We start from the raw sequence: 19175 nt of genomic DNA on the forward strand, positions 1-19175 counted from the left end.
TATTCTACACAGAGGAAAGTTAAGCATGCTTCACGTGCCAATTGTTCTCCATAATATATTATTTCTAAGACTGATTTTCAGATCCTACCATCAGGAAAAATATTTGCAACAGAGAAATATAACTGCTGGGGTCATATTCTCCCTCTTGGGCTTCTCATATTTCCCAGAACTGCTAACCCCCCTCTTTGTGATGTTTCTGGTCATTTACAGCTTCAGTGTGGTAGGAAATCTTCAAATGATGGTGATTATCAAAACTAACCCTAAACTACACATCCCCAAGTACTTTTTTCTAAGCTATTTCTCATTTGTGGATTTCCGCTATTCCTCCATCATTACACCCAAGATGCTGGTGAACCTACTTGCAGAAGACAGAACCATTTTGTTTTCAGGATATATGGGGCAATTATTTTTCTTTTGCACCTTTGTGATGACTGAATTAATTCCATTTACTGTGATGGCCTATGACCACTTTGTGGCCATTTGAACCCTCTGTGCCATGTCACAGAAACTCTGTGCTGTGCTAGTACTTGTAGCATATGCATGGGTCATAGCATGTTCTTTGCTACTCACGTGTTCTGCTAAGTTATCTTTTCAAGGTGTCAATATAATCAATCACTTCTGTGAGCTGTCCTCCTTGTTTTTCCTTTCTTGCTCAGATTCTTATCTCAGCCAATTATGTCTTTATTGTTGCCACCTTTAATGAGGTGAGTACATTGCTCATCATTCTCATGTCTTATGTGTTCATTGTCGTGACCCTGAAGATGCATTCAGTTGATAGATGCTGCAAAGTCTTTTCCACCTGTGCTTCACACCTGACCACCATCGCCATCTTCCATGTTGCCATTCTCTTCCTCCGTTATGAACCAACTCCAATAACTCCTGGTACACAGTCAAAATGGACTCTGTGTTTTACACAAAGTAGCGATCCTCATGTTGAATCCTCTGATTTAGAGTCTGAGAAATAAAAAAGTCAAGGAGACCATCAGCAACATAATGAAAACATTTTTTTCGTATCAAATGCATATACTGGTAAATATTTACTTCAGTTTTTGCAGAACATCTTTCTGATTTTGTAATGAACTTTGTATCAAGAGTTGACTTTCAAAAACCGCTTTAGATTTTCAAAAAGAAAGAACATTTACAACGAAAAGACAATGAATTTTAGGTTAAAGAGACCAAATCTGATGGTATAAACCAGAGGAGATCAATTGCCATGACTTCATCTTTAGTTAAAAAAATGATGTAATATGACTTAGCTCATAAAGTGGTATGTGGAACAAAATAAATCGTAGACCACATATCTGGTATATAGTATATGTGCAATAAATGCTAGTTCTGTTATTATTTCTTCCTTGATAATTGAAAAGTTATAGGTGCTAAATAGGAAAACAATTTTGTGGTTTAAATTTAGTGACATAGATGACAGGAAAAGATGTACTCTCACTTTCAAGAACATCACAAGCCAGAGTTGTTGGTAAATATAATAAAAGTGCTGGTGGGAAGAGAGAGTGTAAAATCATTTGTGGCTGTGAGAGGGATTGTTTCATAATTGCATGCCTCCTTTACCTGACTCTGAAGGATAAGCAAGTTATTAAGAGAAACAAAGGAGAAAGATACTAGTTTTATTCAGGAGTAAAGAGCGTGAACTATGTTCAAGAGATAAGTATATATAACCATCTCAATTACTAAACAAATATTTTGTGCTACTATTGTATGCTCTATGCATACAGGGTATATTGTTAGGTGCTTAAAGGAATGAAAATTTGCATAACTTTTAGCTACTGTTCTAAATGATCTCTAAAAGTGTTCCAGTGTATAGGATGAAAAGATTTATATAAGCTTGCTTCTTGAAATAGAACAAAAAGAGAAAATATATTCATGTTCCATATTATATGCTTCCTTTATATCACCTACCAATCAGTGTAAATATATTATTATTATTATTATTATGGCAGCTTGACCATGGGTATATCTTAGTTTTCTTCATCAGGAATCTCTAGGCAGTCTTCATAAAATAATTCAACGGATTTGTTGTAAGTTTTGAGAGCTGTTTGCTTTCCTGGAATGTGAATGTTGCTTTAAATTAACTATAATTTTTAATTATAATCTAAGCAAAGAAAAAATAAAATCCAGATTATTGTGTATATGAGGGAGGATTAATTTTCCCAGTAACAGTGCAATATTTATTATAAGATGCCATCATAGACACAGGCATCGAATGTGGACACTTTATTACATCACTTTGATCTTTTCTTTTATCTCTTCTATCATCAGTTTTGCTTGAAATTTTTTTTAAAGATTTTATTTTTTCCTTTTTCTGCCCAAAGACCCCCGGTACATAGTTGTATATTCTTGTTGTGGGTCCTTCTACCTGTGGCATGTGGGATGCTACCTCAGCGTGGTTTGATGAGCAGTGCCATGTCCATGCCCAGGATTCGAACCAATGAAACACTCAGCCGCCTGCAGTGGAGCGCATGAGCGCAACCACTCGGCCATGGGGCCAGACCCTTCCTTGAAATTTTTATACATCAGTTTTCCCTTTTATACTTTTTCTGTCTGAATAAAATTCCAAATGTAGTCAGTAATATATTGAAAGAAGAAATTCTAGCAGTTTTTATAAGGGTAAAATAAAATCTAGGCAACAATTTTATGTTGGTTCAATGAAATAATTTGATATTATTGTAAGATTTTAAACTTAAAATGATAAATTAATATTACCATTTTTTTTACCCTTTTTCTCCCCAAAGCCCCCCAGTACATAGTTGTATATTCTTTGTTGTGGGTCCTTCTAGTTGTGGCATGTGGGACGCTGCCTCAGCATGGCTTGATGAGGAGTGCCATGTCCGCCCCCAGGATTCAAACCAATGAAATACTGGGCAGTCTGCAGCAGAGCGCACGAATTTAACCACTCAGCCACAGGGCCAGCCCCCAATATCACCTTTTTATTGTTAATATTTAGAGAAGAAATAACCAACATTGTTTTCTGTATTCACAAGTAAACTGTCTTCTTCTATACATTGTCACTTATTTGATATTTAAATAAACTAGAACAATGATGGATACATAGCAGAAAAGTTGTACAAATGTTGTTGGGAATCAATGATGAACAATCCATTTTCAGAGAATAAATCTTTTCTATCTTGGCAAAGAATGACTAAATTTGTGTGAAGTCAGAGACACAATCTCCTTACTTTTATTCTGAGGAAATGGAGATATATATTGTTTAAGTGCTCTGACAACTATTTTAAAATTAATAGTTGACACAATCAAGACAATAATTTGAGACTTCAACCCTACAGGCCTTAATACATTTCATTAAATACTGATATAAAATTTCGTATGGTTTCATTTTCTAACTTTAAATTTCAAATTATCTTTGGTAACTTCTACAGCTGCTGTAGAGCTAGATTTTTATTAGTTTTATTCAACTTTTTTTAACTCATGTGCTTCTTAAATAAATTAATTTTTAAAATTTACAAATCTGGTAGAATTTTCAAATGACTTCAAAAATAACTTATAGTAACTTTAAGTGAAAAAGAAAAATCTAATGTCCAATGCATACTGTTGTTATGTTATGTTCATAATAATTAATCTGAAATATACAGATCATCAGATTTCCTGTCATTTCTTTTGTCCTGGGAATCATGTTTAAATCCACCTACTCTCCAGAATTGCATCCTTTAATAATCACACTAGTATATTACTTTGCACCCAAAATATATGTATATTGACCATTTATTTACTTTGTTAATAAAGTTATAAGTGGCTTTTGTCTACACAGACCTATCATTATAATGATCATTATATTGGTCCTATTCAATAACTTAACTATATTACAAATTTTTGTAAAATTTTCAAAAGTAAAATATAAAATGTCCCTGGAAATGCATCTCTTAATGGTATTGATTGAGATGAATTTTATTTTTTATTTCAATTTAAAACTATCCATGGATGAGTATTTTTACTACTAAAATAATACAGATTTCAGTATACTTAAATTTGATCATCTTACAAAAAGAAGGATGGGAACACAGCTGTGGTTTTTTGAGGAATAGGGCTGTCACTCCATATTTTTTAACATCACACACATATTAAGTCAAAAGACCTCTAAACACTTACCATTAATGATTATTTTAACCATTTACTAAATATAATTATATACATTTCATTTGTCATTTAAGGTGCATCTGTTAATATTCTAGTTTTGAAATGGAATTGTGCAATCATTAGAGAGATTCACTTGTTTAGTTTTTTAGAAATTTATGAAAAAGTCTTTAGTATGATTTATTAAATAACAAATTTAAAAAACATGTTACTGTTTCACTTAGTTGAATTTTTCTTAAATCAATATGATTAGGCTTTTGGCTTAAGTGTAGGAGGTAGAAAGCCAGAAAGAGATTTGCTTTCAATATTACAGTACAAAAAGCTAGATTTTCTGCAAATTGAAAACGTTTTTGAAACCCATTTGATAGCTTGGGTCACTGTGCAACTAACCAACACAACCGTAGAGTTACCAGTAACAGCATTCCATTGCTAGGGGAGGGGGAAATATCAGGAGAGAGAGACTCTCTGGGGTATATGTGCAAAGAGAAGGCTTACAGCTTAAAGTTAATTAGATATTAAACATATCTTGTAGGCCAAGCCCCATCCTAAGTATAAGGTAACACTAGAGGAATTTGGATATTTTCGTACATTGAGGTAGCCATCGTATCAACAACACTGAAGCCCAGCTCAACTCCCACACTTAATGTTATGCCAAAAGTGAGTTAATTTCCAGGCTTGAATATCGTTTACTTCAGTATCTATTGTTCTAAAAACCATATCCATTCTTAAGCAAAAATTATATGGCACACAAATAAGTGGAAGAAAATAACTCACTACAAAAAGACACAGATATTAACAGAATTAGATTCAGCTATGACCTAGACATTAGAAATAACAGACAGGCAATCTAAAATAAATATGACTGCTGTTGGCTCTAGTGGAAAGGTAGACAACACAAATGGATAGACGGGTATTTCAGCAACGTCATGGAACTATGAAACTGAATCAAATAAAAGTGCTAGAAAAAAAAAAAATAACAGAGATAAAGGATATTTTTTAAACTTTTTATTGAGATTCTGATAGCATACAAGCTTGTGAAGTTTCAGTTGGACATTATTGTTTCTCAGTCATGTTTTAGGTGCACCACGTCACCCTTTGTGCCCATCCTGCACCCCGCTATCCTCTGGTAACCACTTATCTGTTCTCTTTGTGTACTTGTTTAATTTCACTTATGAGTGGAGTCATACAGAGAATGTCTTTCTCTATCTGGCCTATTTCACTTAACATAAGACCCTTAAGTTCCATCCATGTTGTTGCGAATGGGACAATTGCATCCCTTTCATGGCTGAGTAGTATTCCATTGTGTACATATACCATATCTTCTTTATCCAATCATCACTTGATGGGCACTTAGGTTGCTTCCATGTCTAGGCTATTGTAAATAACACTGCCATGAACATAGGGGTGCATGGGACTTTTGGCATTGCTGATTTCAAGTTCTTTGGATAGATAACCAGTAGTGGGATGGCTGGGTCATATGGTATTTCTATTTTTAATTTTTTGAGAAATCTTCATAATGTTTTCCATCGTGGCTTCACCAGTTTGCATTCCCATCAGCAGTGTAGGAAGCTTCAATAAAGGGTATTTTTAAGGGGCACAAAAACAGCTTCAACCTAGATGAGGAAAGAACTAGTGAAATTAAAGGTAGGCCAATAGAAAACACAAAAAATTACATGCAAACAATAAAAAGGATCAAAGAAAACATCAAGGAGTTGGATACCAATATCAAATAGTAAAGAAATACTATAATTTGAAACTCAGAAGCAAAAGAGACGGAGGTTAAGGCAGAGGAAATATGTGTAGAGATAATGGCTAAGAACATTCCAAAATTAACAAAAGATACCCAACACAAATCAAGAAAGCTCAGAAAATACAAAGCAGAAAGAAAACACACATACACACACAATAAAACACAAAAGAACAAAAGTAAAAGAAAAAATATTGAATACAAGAATCACTATATATTGAACAGAGCTTTTCAACCTCAGAAATATTGGCATTTTGCACTGGGTGATTTTTGTTGAGAGGCACATTCCTGTGCATTGTATGCTGCTTAGCAGTGTCTGTGACCTCTTCACAATAGATGCCAGCAGTCCTCCCTTGCAGTTGGGAAAATTAAAGACATTTCATGTGTTGTCAAATGTCCTCTTTGTGCTTGTTGGGATGGGGAGGATGGAATTGGGTATAAAACCAATTCTACTTTAGAACTGCTGATCTAAAGGAAAAAGTTAAGCATTATAGCACATTTCATTGCAGAAAATGTGAAAGTCAGAATAAATGGACAGAAAGTTGAAAATGCTAAAGGGGAAACAACAAAAAATCTGTCACTCCCAAAGGGCATACACGTGAAAATATCTTTCACAAATGGAAGACAAAACAACTTTTGTTGAGACTAACAGAAACTGACAGAATTTATTACCTGTAGGCATGTATTACTAGAAATATTAAAATAAGTTATTCAGGGAGAAGGAAATACTACCAGACAGAAAATTCAAGCTACACAAGGAAATGAACACTGGTAATTGCACAATGAATAAATGTATTTTTTTCACATTTTCATTGTTCTAAAAGACATCTGATTGTCTGAAGGGAAAAAGTAGCATAAAATGACGTTTACAGAGTCTGTATAAGTAAAATATATAATAGTAGCATGATAAGAGAACTTGGAAGTTTACTGTTTTTTAAGTCCATAGAAGACCTATAATTTATTTTAAAAAGGCCTTTGTAAACTCATAGAAAACCATTTTGACTTTAAAGAAATAAAAATATGAAGTCAATAGAGGAGGGAAAATAAGGGGAATCATAGAAAAAGTCTTTCCAAAGAAGACAAAAATGAAAGACACAGGATAGGTTAAACAAGTAGAGATATGGTATAAAGATGGTAGATTTAATTCAGCCATATAAGTAATTACATTAACCATAATAGACTAGACACCCAATTTAAAGATGGAGGTTGTCATACTGGACACATAACAAAAAACTCCGGACTATCTAAATAAATCTTCTTAATTGTAAAGACATATTGTGTTAACTATAAAAAGATATAAAATATCTCATTCATGAATATATTAATATAAAACAAAGTAGACTTTAGAACAAGAAATATTACTAAGGATAAGGAGGCCATAAAATAAGGAAGAAGTCAATTCACCATTATTCATAGCAATCTTAAATGTATTGATTGAAAGAGTACATATTGTTAAGTTAGTAAGACTCCCTAAATTGATTAATAGATTCAATGAAATCCCAGCCAAGATCTCATAAGACGTTTTTTTATTAATTGACCAGCTAATTCTGATTTATATACAGTCAAAACTAGAAAAAACAAACAATATTGAAATTCACAAAATCATTGAAAGAATCTCACTACCTGATTTCTTAATTTTTTGAAGAATTTTTTTATTTTTTTCTCCCCAAAGCCCCATGGTACATAGTTGTATATCTTAGTTGCAGGTCCTTCTAGGTGTCGCATGTGGTATGTCGCCTCAACGTGGCCTGATGAGCAGGGCCATGTCTGCACCCAGAATCTGAACTGGTGACACCCTGGGCTGCCGAAGCAGAGCACACAAACTTAACCCCTTGGCCACGGGGCCAGCCCCTCACTACCTGATTTCTATACTTACTATAAAACAAAGTAACTAAGGCAATGTGGTATTTAAAGTATAAATAGATAGACCAATGGAACAGAGCAGCGGATCCAAATACAGACACACATCTAAATGATCAGATCATTTTCCACAGATACAAAGTGTGTACAATGGAGAAAAACAGTCTTTTAACAAAAGATGCTAGATCCCTTAAATATCCATGTGCAAAAGATGGGCTTCAGTTGATAAATCATATCACATAAAATAATTAACTCAAATGGTCGTAGAACTAAATGTTAAATCAAATTTTAAAGCTTCCAGAAGAAAACATAAGAAAAATTCCTTGCAATTTTACATTAGACAAACATTTCTTAGATATAAATCCCAAATCATAATCGATAAAAGAAAAACGGTAAGTGAGATGACATCAAAATTGAAAACTTTGCTCCTCAAAAGCCACTGTTGAAAGAATGGAAAAGTTAGACATACAATAGAAGAACTTCTTTCCAAGGACACATCTGATAAACAATTTGTATGCAGAATATAGACAAGACTCAAAATTAAACAACACACTTCTGAATAAGCCAAAGGTCAAACAAGAGAAATTGTAGAAAATTTTGAATTGAATGAAAATAAAAACACAATGTATAAAATTTTAAAAGATATTTCTAAAGTACTTAGAGGGAAATCTAGGGCTTAAATACCTATATTAGAAAAGAAGAAATATCTCAAAACTAGAACCTTAGCTTCCACATTTAGAAGCTAGAAAAATGAATGATGAATTAAAAAAAAACAAACAAAAAGGAAAAGGAAGCATATTATAAAGACTGGCACGTGCACCAATAATAGAAAGATGAAAAACAAAGGAGAAAATCAAAGAGTTTGAACTTGAAAAGTTCAGTAAAATTTATAAAATTTTATCTAGAATTTAAGAAAAAGCAGATAAGATACAAATTAATATAATCAGGAGGCATATTGACCTTGTAGAAATTAAAACGACTATAGCAAATATTGTAAACATAATATGCAAATGCATTAGTCAACTTAGATGATAAGGACAAATTCCTAAAAAGGAAAAATTACCAAAATTGACAAAAGAAGAAATAGAAATCTGAATAGACATATAAAAATAAATAAATTGAATTTGTAATTAAAATATTCTTCCCTCCTACCAATATCTAGACACAGATGGCTTCACTACCTAATTTTACTAAACATGTATATGAAAATAATAGCAACTATTGAATAACTCATGTTAAAAATAGACTAAGAGATCTTCTTTTCAATTTATCTATTAAGCCAGTATTACCCTGATAACAAAGTCAAAAAAGAAACATGAGGAAGGAAAACACAATACGATATCTCTCACAGTTGTAGATACAAATATTCTCAGCAAAAATATTAGCAAAATAAATTCAATAATGCGCTTAAAGAGTAATAAATCACAAGCAAGTAAGATCTATCCCAGGAATGCAAGGTGGGTTTAACAAATGAAAAGCATTAGTGTAACACATCAATTCTGTAAAATAAAACACTAGAACAACATATAGCCACCTCAATAATTGCAGAAAAACTGTTTCAGACAATCCAACACTGATTTAAGATAAAAAAAAAGTCTGAGCAAAGAAGAAATAGAGAAAGTTACTTTCAACCTACCAAACATCCTTCTAGCACCACACTTAATGTTTAAGGAGTGAGTGATTTCCCCATAAAGTAAAAAAATAATGCTTGATGCTCACTCTCAGTATTGATGATAGATAGATATTTAGAAAGGTAGACAGATACATAGATGACATATAGATAGATGGATAGATAGATGATAGATTAATAAATCAGTCATCTGAATTTGAAGTAAAACTGATTTTATTCACAGACTTCATGGTCTTATAAGTAGAAAATCGTAAGCATTCCACATACACACACAAAAACCACTAGAATAACTGAGTTCATCTCATCATTATACAAAAAACAATTTTATTTCTAGATAGTATCAAAATAATATCTGAATGTGAAATTAAGAAAAGGATGTGATTCTTGATAACATAAAAATATTTAGAATTGAATTTAATGAAAGAACAGTACTTAATCCTGAAAATTACAAAACATGTTAATTGGTACTGGTATAATGCAGACAAATATATCAATGTAATAGAATCAGTGATCCAATAATAAACACATAATGGCTGATTGCTTTTTGTCAAAGCTACCAAGGCTATTTATTGGGGAAGGATACTCTTCACAATAAATAGTAAAAAGTAATTGACTACTCACATGAAAAAAGATGAACTAAAACCTACACTTCACACCAAACACAACATTAACTCAAAATGGATCATATACCTAAATTTACAAACAAAAAGTACAAATTATATATCTGATGATAGTTTTACATCAATAATATATAAAGAATACTTACAACTAAGGTACAGTCATGCACTGCCTAATGATGTTTCAGTCAATGACGGACCACATATTCATTAGACAGTGGTCCCATAATATTTGTATGATGAAGACTAGGTATGCAGTAGGCTGTACCATCTAGGTTTGTGTAAGTACACTCTACGATGTTTGCACAATGACCAATTGCCTAGTGATGCATTTCTCAGAATTTATCCCCTTCATTAAGTGTTGCATGACTGTATAGAAAGGCAAATACAATCATTAAAATAGACAAAATACTTGAATACACATTTTAACAGAGAAGATATAATCTAAAAGGAATATTATGACTTGGAAAGAGGCAGAATGATGTGCTATGAGTTTGAGGTTCCTCGTTTAAGGCATAAAAAAATCAAAGCCTTAAGAACAAAAATATTCTAAGTTTAACCTTCTTATGATATTGATAGGTTTCTAATCCTAATTTTTAAGTCCTGTCTACTTGTCACCCTAATGCTGAGAGTTGAATCAATATACCTGAGAGCTGATCCTGGGGAATCAAGACAGTGAACTATCTCTGCTCAGTGTATAAGGTGATACTTTTGGATTTGTTTTGGGTTTACCAAAAATTAGTTCTTATTATCAGCCTGGAACAGTAGGAAGAGAATTTTCCTGTTTTAACTCTGAAGTAGGTAAATAACTCAGTTTTTTTTGTTCTGGTCAGGTAATACAAAAACAGTAAGTTCAGGAAAGTGATATTTTGACTTAAAAATTAGTTCAAGAAATGGAGAAAACATCGGATTATGTTTCCAGTCTAGACTCTCTTCACTCAGCATCATTGTATGTGAGTATCTGAAGGTGTGTTTATATTCCTCCTGATGTCCTGGAAGGAGTGCAGAGAATAAAATTCCTCAACTTCCATCTTCCTTTTCTTTAGGGACAGGCCTGAAAGGAAGACCCCACTTAGATGAAATACACAGCATAACCACTTTCTCCAACCAACAACTTGAGCTAACTTGGGAAAAGTTTTCACTTACCTCCTTTTGATTCTGCTTTCATTCTGGCTTAGCCCTCCAGTTTGAAAATCTGTGTTGCTGTCTCTCCAGCGTTTTAAACCACTCTGTCCTTGGATCTGTATTGTGAAAACAGAGTTTTCTGGTATAGCTCTGGGAACTCTTCTTTTGAAAAACTGCCTTCATGGACAACACACTGATTTAGACCTAACTCTTCTTTTTCCTTTGTCACACTACTCTAGGCCTTGGGGAGCTAGATTAGACAGATGTATGGTTCTAAAGCAATGTTTCTACCCACCACTGTAGCTGTACTATTTTCATCATTATCATGTTAATCTAATTCCAGAATTGGCAAAAGAAACAACTACTTTGAAAAAGTACTGTAAACTTTATGTGGTACATAGTACCAATAGGTTTCACAGCTATCACTTAATGTACATCTGAAAACAATATTTAAAAATTATGATTGGAGCTGGCCCCATAGCTGAGTGGTGAAGTTTGTGCACTCTGCTTTGGCAACCCAGGGTTTTTCTGGTTTGGATCCTGGGCACAGACATGGCACCACTCATCAAGCCATCCTGAGGTGGTGTGTCACATAGCACAACCAGAGGCACTCACAACTAGAATATACAACTATGTACTGGGGGGATTGGGGAGAAGAAGAAGGAAAAAACGAGAAGAAGATTGGGAACAGATGATAGTGCAGGTGCCAATCTTTAAAAAAATTACGATTGCTATGAATGGTAGATTGCTTTAAAAATATTATAATGAAAAATGTAAGAGTCAGATAATTACCCACCTAAATGTTTAATTTATACATCCAAATATCCAGACTACATATTAAGTTTGTTATCAAAGATACAAATTCATAAGTGGTTGGCTTTTATTTTTCTCTTTTCATGGCATTTTGTCTTCATGTAGACTTAAGGAAGGACTTAAAAATTAAAGTTGAGTGCTATAACTTAACTGATGTTTGGTTAAGTTATGTGAAATAATTGGGTTGTTGGCAAGGTCTGCTAATGGTGGTGAAATACCCTGAGGTCTAATTAGCCATAGCTAAGAAACTTCACAGAATTTACCTACTAATAGGATATATGTTAGCTCTTGTAAGGCTGAAGAGAAGGGCCGTATCCAGAGGTGCCATTTATAAATCAACAAAGATGCTTATTTCAGCTCAGCTAGTTGGCATTTCATTTATTTATTTATTTATTTATTTATTTATTTTTAAAGATTGGCATCTGCACTATCATCTGTTGCCAATCTTCTTCTTTTTTTTTTTGTTCTTCTCCCCAAAGCCCCCCCCGTACATAGTTGTATATTCTAGTTGTAAGTGCCTCTGGTTTTGCTATGTGGAACACGGCCTCAGCATGGCCTGATGAGCGGTGCCATGTCCACACCCAGGATCCAAACCAGCCACAAAACACTTGGCCGCTGAAGTGGAGTGTCTCAACTTAACCACTTAGCCATGGGGCCGGCCCCTAATTGGCATTTTAATCTTACAGCTTTACTTTGTTCTTCGTGAATTGACAGCTCCCTGGGGCCCTGGCCATGAAGCTACATCAGACAAGTTCATAGTGAGGTGATTTTTTCCAGGAAGTCATTTAATTATAGAATGTGATATTTCAATGGACTTTACAAGTCATATAATTACCCCTCACCCCCACCAATCTGAGGTTTAAATCTCTTCTTCAGCATGGCAGGTATCAAGAAAGATAGAATAAGTGACAGTACTACCAACTTAGGAGTAAAAATATTTTGAGGTCTTTTGTGATTATTGATATATATTTAAAATAGTTAGAATCATATTACCCATTCAAGTTTGCATCCAAGTTTTTCCCCACTTAATATTACAAAATAAAAATTTTGCTGTGATATATCATAATTTAAAAAAAATCCCTCTTGAAAACTACACATTATTCAAATATATTCACTATATTTTACTTATCCATTTCTCTAATGTTGGAATTTCCATGTAGTTTCTCATTCTCCACAGCTTTTAATCATTGTATTTAAAATATTTATACATAACTTTTTCTCTTTTAAAAATATTTTACTTTAAGGTTTATTCCTAGAAAGGTTATTGTGGAGTCAAAGAAAAAGGAGAAAGTAATTTGTATTTCTTCGTAGTTATTTCTAAATCACTTTTATTAATTATATCTTGTTTTTAATTTATGTCACTGTACTCTTTCTGATCTGTTCGAGAGTTCACCTCAGAATAAGAAAATGCAGCAAAGCTACGCACTTTGTTCTCACATATGTACAAGATCTCTATTTTGGATAATTAAATAGTAATATTCTTTATCCACTATCTTTGAAAGGAAATGATACATTTTTGCAGAGTACAATTTCTTATATTTATGTTTCCTCTTTTCTTTCCTTTGGGAAATTTATGTCCCCAAATCTCCTCATTCTATTAGTAAAGTAATTTCCTATAACCAGGAACGATGGATGATGGATGTTATGGAGGATTGGAGAAGATGATGTGAGAATGCATATGGCAGACACACAAAGGAGTGAGAGGATCTCATGGATGGACAACCTGATGCCATTTGTAATAAAATGTTGGGGGAGGGATTTCCAAAGGTATTTAACAGGAACACTTTTTAACACTTTGTGTGGACAAATATATGTTAATATACATAGCAAGTGTCCAATAAATTGACTGAGTGGACGTGTAATAGGTACTTATGGTAAGTAATAGATTTTAAATGTGTTTGTGTGTATACATGTAGAGAACTTTATTTAGCAGACTCTTTCTTTCTGTTCTCCACACTAAGTTTCTATTTTTACAGGTTTAAAAATAAGGGTTTCCTTTGCTTGACAGATGCTCATGTATTGAACACCTATCCAAGAATTTTTTTTAATCCCTGTCTACTGAAGCTGGAAATTACCTGAATGTGACTATGTTAAATTGGATTTGGAACAGAGTTTTGAAGAATAAAACTATTAATTAATAAACACCATAGTTATCTTAAAAGTAAAATGACCCAATAACATACTCTTTCCTTAAAGCAATTAATATTTTCCTACTTAACCTATAAAGTATGTCAGAAACTATTAAACTGGAAGGCAGCTTCCTTTCAAAAGTTTGTTTCTCATAAAGAAGAGAGTAGTGATAAATAGAGTGGGAGGATGAGAAGGCCGGGATTCCTAGGTTTATTGCTGGAGAAGAGTGCATATTTTTACAAATGAAGATATAGGAAGTGTGATAATTCACCCAGCATTTATTCATCACCCAACAGGTGCCAGGCATTGCAGACGTTATGCCAGGCACTGTGGTATGCACAGCAAGAAAAGACACGTGAATAGCATAGTGTTTTGGTAGGTACCAGGGAGTGTGTGTCACCCATGACTTGTTTGTTTCCCTGATCTGTCTACTTATGACAAATAGTTATTGACCACATCTTTCTTTCCACAGTTAGAGCCGTGGGTTCAAATGTAAATGCTCCTGGAAGAGGGAATGACTTTTACCTTACAAAATAATCTGAGAGTTGCAATTTGTAAGCTCACAGACACAGAGGACATTTTGGAAGCACAGGGCATCAAAATAACTAAGAAAAGTCACAAAGTTGGAGAGGGCCAGCCCCATAGCCAAGTGGTTAAAATTCCACGCATTCTACTTTGGAGGCCTGGGTTCTCAGGTTCAGATCCCAAGTGTGGAGGTATTCCATTCATTGCCCATGCTCTGGAGGCACTGTGCATACATAATAGAGGAAGATCAGCACAGATGTTAACTCAGGGCTAATCTTCCTCAAGGGGGAAAAAATAGAGGAGAATTCACAATGGACATTAGCTCAGGGCAAAACTTCCTCACACAAAAAAAAGTCATAGAGTTGGAACCAGGAGAATCTAGATGTCAGCTATATAGTATTTTCTCAGTAAACTACACATCAAATGTTGCCCTATAGAGGTTTTGTAGGTGACAGTTACTAGGTGTCTGAAGAGATTGAAAGCATCATGGAGGTAATGGGGAAGAATTGAAACAATTACTGGGGCAAAGAGTTCCAAGGACATGCTCCATGTTTACAGTGACTACTCTATTTTTGTACTATGAAATACAGACTACAACCCCTTCATGATTATTAGGTAGGTTTTTTTTTTATCCCTTTGTAGGTAATGTAGGCTGCAGGAAGGTGTTACTTGCTGAATGGATCACCTCACACCTCCCAAAAATATGATGGAATTTATTCTCTTGGGACTCACACAGAATCCAGACTTGCAGAAAATACACTTCATTGTCTTTTTGTTCATTTTTCTATTTAGCGTGCTGGCCCATGTTCTCATTGTCATCACCATCTCCCTCAGCCTCACACTTTCAGCTCCCATGTACTTCTATCTTACTTACTTGTCCTTTGTAGACACCTCCTATCCCTCTGTCACCACTCCCAAGATGAACATCAACAAGCTGTGCCAGAGAAGAACCATTTTCCTCAGGGGCTGCCTGATTCAGCTTTTTGTAGAGCACTTTCTCGGAGGATCAGAGATCATCCTCCTCATTGTGGTCTATGATACCTATGTGGCCATCCACAGGCCTCTGTACCACATGACCTTGTGCAACAGGGGCTCTGCCACCTCCTGGTGGTAGTGGCCTAGATCAGGGGGATCCTGCACCCTACTGTGCAGATTCTTTTCATGCTCAACTTGCCCTTCTGTGGTCCCAATGTCATTGACCACTTAGTGTGCAATCTCTTCCCACTGCTGAAACTTGCCTCTGGGGACTCCTACCTGCTCGGAATAGTGGTGGCAGCCAACAGCGGGGCCATGTGCTTGCTTATTTTTTCCATGCTGCTCATCTCCTTCATAGTCATCCTGACAACCCTCAGGTCCTATGGCTCCAAAGGACGACACAAATACCTCCCAACTTGTGGCTCCCACTTCACTGTAGCTGTACTCTTTTTGTGCCTTGGATATTCACCTGCATGTGTCCTGTGGCCACCTACCCTGTGGTCAAGGTGGTGACTGTATTCTTTGCAATCCTAATTCCCGTATTAAATCCTATCATTTACAGAATGAGAAACATGGAAGTAAAACATGACATAAGGGGAGACAAGTACCATATGATTACACTCATTCGTGGAAGGTAATCAAACACATACATACCAAGAACAGATTAGTGATTACTAGAGGAGTGGGGGATGAGGGAGGGTGAAAGGGGTAAAGGGGCACACATGTATGGTGATGTATAAAACTAGACTATTGGTGGTGAATATGATGCAGCCAATAAATGAAATATAATATGAAAATGAAATATAATAATGTACACCTGTAATTTACATAATGTTATAAGACAATATACCCCAAACAAAATAATTTAAAAAAAAAAGAGAGAGGCAAAGGGAAAATTGATGATAGAAGGAAAAAGCAATGTCACAACAGCAGCAGAAGGAGAACACGTGATGTGATGCTGGGCTATGAGCCAAGAATGTAGGTGGCCTTTAAAAGGTGGAAAAGCTAAGGAAAGGAAGTCTTTCCCCGAGGCTTCAGAATAATCAGCTCTGTCAATGTCTTGAGTTTAGCCCCATAAGACTCATTTCTGATTTCTGAAGAGAACTATAAGAGAATAAATTCGTATTGTTTTAAGGCAAAAAAAATTGCCCCAAGGATTTTGTTGAAGATGAGAATAACTTAGGCTGTTCAAGCAGAGAAGTTGACGATGTATATAAATAGGGAGGATTATATCTGTCATGAAATGTGCAAGAACATCAACAAATTTTAAAGATCACTGACAGAAAAAGAAGTCCCAGATACTAATGTTTATTGAGTAATTAATAGAGGCCAAGCCCTCTGACAGGTGCTTTAATGTACTTTACCATGGCACCAATGCTCACGTGCATAGGTTCAGGCGATGTAACAGAAGAACAACCATAAACACAGAGTGTGATGATCCTAGAGGATGCTTCCTCCAGGCTCGCTGCTCCTTTACTGAATGTTCACATGTATGTGACTGGGATGGAATTGGCTTTTCCATAGAATCTTGATCTCAAAACTTCTTTTCTTTTTGCTTAGCTTTTGGTAAAGCAAAAGAGAGGATAGATATTCTTTGATAGATGTACAGGGCAGGGACTGCTGGGGAGTGAAAGAATCACTGATGATTTTTTTTTTTTGACACTACGAATTTATAAAAAGTGAAAAGAGGACCGCACAAAAGGAGGAAGGATAATTTATAATGGATCTCTAATATTTTTCCTTGGCACAAAAATTAAGCCAGAAATTTTGAAATTACTCTTAATTTGGTCTTATTTTGTTAAATATCTTATGGCTCACATTTTTTTCTTGAATATAAAAGATGTTTTTTCCCCTTACCAAGACTTGAGAAGCCATTTGAAGCAACAAAGGTAAACATTCTTTTACTTAATCTGAGCAAAAAGACATATGGCCAGGATCCAAAGCTATTGCTTTGTAGATGTGACACATATATTTACATTAAATGTGCACTTTGTTATCTATCAGGCATATTCACTTTGTTTAGGTGACTTATACATGTAGTAAATTGGTAGTCCCATTATTACTATCCCCATTTTACAGAGTAGCAAATTGAAGTCGAGAGAGATTTACTAATTTACTTGCCTCAAGTCACACATCCAAGAGTTTCAATTACAAAATTTGAGCCCAAGTCTTCTAAATCTCAGTCCTACTTTCTTTCACATAAAGCACAGTTATCTGTGGTATGTTGCTGTATATAGGAAAGGAAGTTTTCTGCAGTCGTAATGATTCACTTTATCCTTCAAGAAAGATGGCCTTAAGTTTGCTGTAGCCTTATGTCAAATGTAGCAATATCTTTAAGTGGTAATGCTGCTCTATGCATGTGGAACATATCAGGCCATTCTACTTGACTATATAATATTTTATAAAGCAAAGCTTCTATAACTATAACACTCCAACTTGCGTTAGTTCTCACAAATGTCCCTTTTTCAAATTCACTAGTCATATGGAGCTATGTAATTTGACTATACAGTGATGCCAGCACATGGTATACCTGTTCTTTGGGGTGATTGTGTGTTCTAACTTATACCTGACTGTCTAAAGTTCATAAGGTATAGAACATTTTCTCACAAAGTCGGAGCCTAGAAGATAATATAAACAGGACTTAATCTATTAAAAATGATCAACTTTGCAATTGCTGATGAAAATTAAACATTTCAACAGAACCTAGATTAAATGACGTGGTTCATTTTTACTGTTAGGAGATGAGTGTAAGCCAGGTGTAAGGATAGGAAAAAGTGTCATTTCTCCTCTAAGACAAAAGAGATGACTTTAAGAGGGAAACTAAGGCTAATGATTTGTCTTAGGAGTGACCGTGAGTGCTCAGTGGAGGGGTGACAAGATTAACAAGACACAAATTATAAATTTCAAGGCAAACCCAGAAGGTGTAAGAACTGAAGGAGGAAATGTGAGGCAGTTTTATATTCTCAGTAGGTGGAATCTTGCTGGTTTGTGAACAATTATAAGGAATGTTAAGATGTTTCTTTGCACTCATCATCAGGACTCTCTCATGAAAGCCAACTGCTATCTGATTTTTTTCTGATACTTAAAACAACATATGAGGAAATGAGTATATTTAATCCAAAAATAATAAGATAAATAATATTTAGATCTGTTGTATAAGGATACTTTGGTTTTTATGACATTTTCAGTCGGTGAAAATATTAGGCATTAAGGGAGGGGAGTGAGCTAATGCTTTTTGAAGGCCAGCTATGAGGTACACATTTTGATAGATTCTCTACATGCTTTAACACTCTTAGTGTAGCAACAAGTTTTATTAGAAAGCAAAAGGCTTTACTTTCTTTATTAGAAAGGACTTTACTCCATTTTATACAAGAAGAAAATGAGAGTTAATGAGGTTAAGCAACAATATCAAATATTTTAGACTCTGCCTTCTCTACTCTTCTCACTTTGCAATACTCCTTGCTAGCATGATGTGAAAATATCAAAACACAGAACCGATCCTTGGCCACATTGTACAGACTGCCCTTGAGGCATTCTTCCCTCATTTTGGGGAACCACTTTCTTTGCTTGATCTGTCCCTTGACTTCTGCTTCCCAGGTTACTTGCACTCTCTTGATTCTTCTTATGCCAGAAAAAAGCCATCTGATGA

At 34.7% G+C, this 19175-nt stretch overlaps 1 long non-coding RNA gene and 1 pseudogene across 1 annotated transcript in view; one reads left to right on the forward strand and one right to left on the reverse strand.

Moving 5' to 3' along the window:
- Positions 1-9773: 9773 nt before the first annotated feature.
- Positions 9774-19175, reverse strand: part of LOC138918428 (uncharacterized) — a 37721-nt gene continuing 28319 nt past the window's right edge. The window contains exons 2-3 of the long non-coding RNA XR_011427852.1: positions 11105-11199; positions 9774-11012 (exon numbers count right to left, since the gene is read on the reverse strand). This is a non-coding gene — a long non-coding RNA (uncharacterized lncRNA). The remainder of the gene's footprint in view (positions 11013-11104; positions 11200-19175) is intronic.
- LOC138918478 (olfactory receptor 4C3D-like) lies at positions 15228-16164 on the forward strand (annotated as a pseudogene).

Source organism: Equus caballus, chromosome 17 (genome assembly GCF_041296265.1).
Source record: "Equus caballus isolate H_3958 breed thoroughbred chromosome 17, TB-T2T, whole genome shotgun sequence".
NCBI classification, from domain to species: domain Eukaryota; kingdom Metazoa; phylum Chordata; class Mammalia; order Perissodactyla; family Equidae; genus Equus; species Equus caballus.